The sequence below is a fragment of the Sander lucioperca genome, chromosome 7 (genome assembly GCF_008315115.2).
Source record: "Sander lucioperca isolate FBNREF2018 chromosome 7, SLUC_FBN_1.2, whole genome shotgun sequence".
Lineage (NCBI taxonomy): Eukaryota > Metazoa > Chordata > Actinopteri > Perciformes > Percidae > Sander > Sander lucioperca.
Window position 1 is genome coordinate 21,957,117 of NC_050179.1, and position 6,226 is coordinate 21,963,342.

The following is a 6,226-nucleotide window of genomic DNA, read 5'->3' on the forward strand; positions in this document are numbered from 1 at the left end:
CCTAGAATATTGCCACAATATCGACATTGAGGTATTAGGACAAGAATATCGCGATATCTGATTTTCTCCATATCACCCAGCCCCAGATGTAAGAACATACATGTATGTGAAGAAGAAAGATGCTAAAAATAAACAGTTAAGAACATGAATCAGTAATATTATATTATTAACAGCTCACCTCTTTGCAGCAGAGGGATGCTCTCCTTTAAATTTCATAAGGCGAGGATTTGACCAGTCACTCTTCATGGACACACAGCTGGGTCCCGGTTCAGATTCATCAGAGTCCAGCATCAGGATGGTCCTGTTAGAAAGAGAGGAAGACCATCAGAGAGGTAAATCTACTTGCTCAATGCCCTGCTACGCCCTGCACTGCTATTACTATTATTTCTAGTTGAAAAAAAATTGAAATTCTTTCAAATTTCTTTGGTAACATTTCTGACCTTATAAAGTAACTCATGCTGACTTACTCTGCTGTTGGAGAAGCTTGATTTTTAAACCACAGCGGCTCCTCCTTAGACCGGTCACTCTTGCAGGACACACAGCTGGGTTCTGGTTCTGGAGAGTCTGGTCTCTGATGGATCCTGATAAAATCACTTTGTTATAAACACAACACAGCCAAAGGTTACAGTGTGAATAATGTTGGTGCAGTGATCTGAGTGCTGGACAGTTAGAGATGGTCCTCTCACCTCTGAGCTTTGGTCTGGAGGTCCTGTTCCCCACTCAGAGTGGTTCCTCTGTCCTGTTCCCCACTCAGAGTGGTTCCTCTGTCCTCACACTGATCCATGCTAACAAACTCAGCCTTTCATCTGCAGAGGAAACACATAATTTCTCATTGGCTCTTCTTGTCTCTTTCACATCACTGTCAGTTGAATGCATCATCAGCTGCTGTAATTCTACTATCAGTCCACTAGATGGAGCCAGGAGGCAGCCCAGCCACACACTCACAAAGACACACACACACACACACACACACACACACACACACGCACACACACGCACACACACACACACACACACACACACACACACACACACACACACACACACACACACACACACACACACACACACTCCAGAAAATAGCAACAACAGCAACGAATCAGTTCCTCACTTCCTCGGCTGCCTAAACCTCAGTTTGTCTCAGTTTACATGCAAACGTGCAAACAAAGATTTTCAAAATCTCCACTCTGGCCAGAGCTTTTAGAAAGACTTTGGTGAATTCTCTGTTTATGTGTAAACGAAGGGCACAAACGAAGGGTGAATTTTTCAAAATAACCATGTACGTATAAACGGGGTATCACACACACACACACACACACACACACAGTCACACACAAACACACACACACACACACACACACACACACACACAAAGACACACACACACACACACACACACACACACACACACACACACACACACGCACACACACACACACACACACACACACACACACACACACACACAAACACACACACACACACACACACACACACACACACACACACACACACACACACACTCACAAAGACACGCACACACACACACACACACACACAAACACACACACACACACACACACACACACACACACACACACACACACACACACACACAAAGACGAGTGGATCTCTCTTCAGTTTGAATTAATCACAAGTCCAGTTGAGTTGGTTTCTCTGCAGCTTTCTGCTCTTAAACTAAACTAACCACAGCTGGAGTTCACGAGTCAAAAGTTACAGACAGACGAGATAAATTACCTTCAGCTGGAGCTCCACACGGAGACAAAAAGCTGCAACACAACCTCTGGAAAGAGAAAGTAAACTTTAAACAGGAAACAAGAGGAACCGCCCAGAGAGGCCCAGCATTACTAAATCTACTTCTGACAGTGAACATGTAATAACACATGTAATAGAGTTGTTTTTAAATCTAAAGTATGTTTTGATTATAACAGAGGATGGTGTGTTGAGAGTCCACACAGAGAGGAGTAAGCAGTAGTAAATAATTAAGTGTCAAATTCCTGAAAAATAGACTGATGTGCCACGAAAGCTCCCTCTGGTGGACATCAGCAGGAACTACAAGCAGAGCTCCACCAAACATATTCACACATTAAAACATGTTTACAGCTTTTATTAGTTTAATATCTATGAATGTAATCGTTGTTATTATATATACATATATTCTTTTAATTAATTATTACACACACACACACACACGCACACACACACGTGTGATGTGCTTTCCTACGATGTGAAAAGCGTGTGAATTCAACATTAAGTTGTTACATTTGTAAGGTATTTTATTGTTTTAATAACATATGTGTACCGAGTCGACCGTTCTCTGGTACATGTTTTCATCCTAATCTAATATGTTTGTAGTTTGAAAGAAGCTAGCGCGGACTGCTGATTTAATTAGCTGCTAACGCTAGTATTCGGGGCACAGAGAAAGAAAAAATAAATCTCTATTTCTACACCAAGACAACAAGGCTCAAAATATCACCACACTTCCACGGTAGCATAATGAGGGTCCCTACATGTTAACCGAAGCATTGAGAACTTTGTAAGTGTACAGACAGTTTATTGAATGAATAGCTGCGGGAGCTCCTTGAAAGGGCTACGCGAGAGAGAGAGCTCACTGGACAAGTTATGCAGAGTGCGATTATTTCAGATATACTGAGCAAATTGCTGTTGATTTTAGTTTGCATCACCAGCTGTAAGTCATGACTGGTTTTCAAGATGGCAGCCGCATGTAAACATGAATGTGAGTGTCTTTATAATCTTTTCAATAAACTTTCTGTACACTTACAAAGTTCTCAATGCTTCGGTTTACATGTAGGGACCCTCATTATACTACCGTTGAAGTGTGGTGTTATTTTGAGCCTTTTTAGTGGTACAAAATTTGTTTTTACTTTCCCTGTGCCCCGAATACTAGCATTGTAAGCTAATCAGCGGTCCGCGCTAGCTTGTTTCAAGCTACAAACACATTCGATTAGCATGAAAACATGTCCCAGAGAGCGATCGAGTGGGTACACATCTGTTATTAACCCCTAGGTTCATTTTGCGCCGGAATTGTCCTTTAAGAGGAAGTTACAGTAAACATAGAGCTTTTATTGTGACGGGAAAAACGGAAGTGAATAAAGTGTGGTATTTTCTGACGGTTGACTGTGTCGGGGTGGAATAAAGTCAGACTTGCAGTGCCGTCTTGGTTTCGCCATTGGAAGCCTGTGTGTTTATTTTAAAGCCAAACCTGAGTCTAGACGATATAAGATGCCCTCGGTTACACATTTAACTATTTTAGAGCCTGTGGACATTGTTTACGTCATTAATGTGTTTACTGTGTTAATGGACTGAGGATGGGAGGAGGATTCGGTTTTTGGATTCAGCACAAGAAGTTTTCCAAAATCTCCACTCTGGCCGGAGTTTTTAGAAAGACGAAATCTCCGTTTGCGTGTAAACGAAGGTCGCAAACGAAGGGAAATGTCTCCGTTTTTCAAAATAACCATGTAAGTGTAATCATGCAACTTGCTTGTAAGTTCTACTTACTTAGTAATCATCCCCTGATTTCTGGTTGGAGCTTCCAGCAGATCAGGAACCTTGTAAATTTCTACCTGCCTGAATCAATCCTTATAATCCAGATTATCTTAATGTTGATTCCCATACCAGGAGTAGAACCCAGGCCACCTGGGTGAAAACCAGGCATCCTGACCGCTAGACCGTATGGGACTTGTGTTCTGTCCTTCTGATCCCCAGAGTGTTTTGGTGTTTCTTGCATTATTGTTCGATTTCATGCATCATTGCAACACAGTCTGTGTTGCCGCTAGGAGGCGCTACAGCATGAAACAACAAGAGAAAGCCGACCTCTTCTGTTTGAGTTCACTTGCGCTCAAAACACCGACAGCTGACCCGAGGCCTGACTACGAATCCAGATAAACATGCCCTGGATTTATTTCAGTTACCCGGCTTCACCTAACCTAACAACCGTGGTCCCGCATAACCTGTGTCACGACGGTGGTCAACAACTAGTTCAATCAACCCAGGGTTTCCCAATCTAGCAACTCACATGTTCACATAACAGAGGCGGTGTTTGCAAAGCATGACTAATCACAAACATGTACTAGAGCCGCATATTTTACAAGTTCAAGTTCAATACTTTATTGCCATGTCAACACAGCTGACTAGAATTCTGTATGTCAGCTGTCAACAACACATCACCAACTGGGAAACTCTGTCAGCTAAATCTAACCCCAGTTTCCCACAGGAAGTGACGTGAATGAGGACGTGAACGCACCGTAAGTACTGTTATAAAAGCAGAATGTTTTGCCTCTGAGACTTTGAACTCTCTTTCCAGAGAGGAGTAGTTGGAAGAGAGACCTGGCAGTGGGAGGGGTCGTCTAGCACTTTCTGTGCTTTACGGCTGGTCTGCATGGCGTAGATACAGGCTACATAAGCATGCATTATGTAAGTTATATATTATTCCAAAGCAGCAGCTGAACACGTCAGTATTTAGGACAAGTGTTCAGGTTTCTCTGCAGATCCATCACATGTTGGACACCAAATGTTGATTCATCTCTACACTAATATTACCCAAACACTAATTCCCATACCGGGAGTTGAACCCGGGCCGCCTGGGTGAAAACCAGGAATCCTGACCGCTAGACCATATGGGACTCATGTTCTGTAATATTTTCTGTATTTCTTATTTCATAAATCATATTTAAACCCAATTTAAAATGTGATTATGTGATCTCATAATTCAACGCATAATCAGCCAAAGTCTGCTTATGCGGGGGGGGGGCGCATTTTTTCAAATACGCCGCACTTTCGCCGCATAAATTGCCGATTTCGGCGTAAAATATGCGGGGCTTGCATGATTTCATAATCCCCACATTTTCGTTGCAAAAAAGTCCCATATATCTTAGCAGAAAGTTGAAAAATGTTGCGTTTACTTCACATAAGAGCAGCCATTCTCCCCTGTTGCCATGGGAACGTTATGAAGTGACGTAATTAAGCGACGTGAACATCATCGAAAAGCTGCAAACCCCGCGATGAAGCCACGATGAAACCACAGTTTTTGCAAGTTCCCGCAATTTCATCACATAAAATTGCATAAATATCCCGCATATTCCATCACATTTTTTAAGAAAACATGCCGCATAATCAAGGATTTTAGCCCAAAACAATCACAAAAAAACTCTTTCTAGAAGGACTGATTACTGAAACATTAACACGTGAAACTGAGTGTGTCTCCTGCATTATCTGAGCATTATCCAAGGTTAAAATCAAGGGCAACTGGAATTAGAAAAATGTTTCATCATCATCGCTCGTTAGCCGCTGAACCGCAGCAGCGTGCAGGCAGAGCGAGCAGCCGCCAGCTGTTGATCCGTGCAGGACTTCACCGTGAGCGGACTGTTTAGAGACCATGTGACCAGCAGGTAACGTTAACTGGTCCCTATACGCAAATATCATAAATGATAGGGAACCCAGCAACGGCCATGATGAGCTTCTCCTCCTTTTTCTCTGAACTAATGTTTTGGTAGGAACCAAAGTTTACATCGTATGTTTCTCTGACTTCCCCCCGAATTTCAAAATGGCGGCTCGTTCAGAATACAATCTCATATTGGACTAAAATAGTTCACCGAAACGTGTTTCTGAAAACATTTGAAGAGAGAAATAGGCCGTGCAGTTGCTGAATCTGTCTTCATTTCAGATCAACAAAGGTCAGTTTAAAAGATTTTATCAGATGTTGAGAGACTCTAGTCACGCTCATCCCGCTCCCCGTTTCCTGGTTAGCTCTCCACCAATCAGATGGGTGATTGAGTCCGACAGGTGTGTATGTAAAGGTGTGACAGCACCAGGGCCTTTAGTCAAAGCTGTTTTCAGTTTTTTGTTGGTTCATTCACATTTTTATTCTTTTGAGGCTTTGTCGTTGTTATCGGCATCTGTGTAAGTTCTTCCGGCGCTTTTTTCAATGCTTATGTTGACGTTTTTTGTTGCATTTTTTAACGTTTGTGTCGACTTTCTTTTCACCTTTTTACAATGTTGTTGTTGCCTTTTTTGTTGTTGTTGTCGGCATTCATTTGTAACTTTTTCTGGCGCTTACGTTGACGCGTTTGTGTGAAGTAAACATCACTTAATTTTAGCGCTGAGAGGCGTTTGTCACGCTCATCCATCATCGATGAATTCCCCCCCCCCCCCCCCATCCTGGAGTTCACTGACTTTAAAAGTTAAA

General features: G+C 42.4%; 1 long non-coding RNA gene and 1 other non-coding gene across 2 annotated transcripts; both read right to left on the minus strand.

The window, feature by feature from the left end:
• Positions 1-226: 226 nt before the first annotated feature.
• LOC118495486 lies at positions 227-1,976 on the minus strand. Its single transcript, XR_004897926.1, has 3 exons — positions 1,759-1,976; positions 687-806; positions 227-301 (listed from the first exon to the last, which is right to left on the minus strand). It is a non-coding gene; the product is annotated as an uncharacterized LOC118495486 (long non-coding RNA).
• Positions 1,977-4,592: 2,616 nt separating this feature from the next.
• Positions 4,593-4,664, minus strand: trnae-uuc. The gene has a single exon. It is a non-coding gene; the product is annotated as a tRNA-Glu (tRNA).
• Between the last annotated feature and the right edge of the window lie 1,562 nt (positions 4,665-6,226).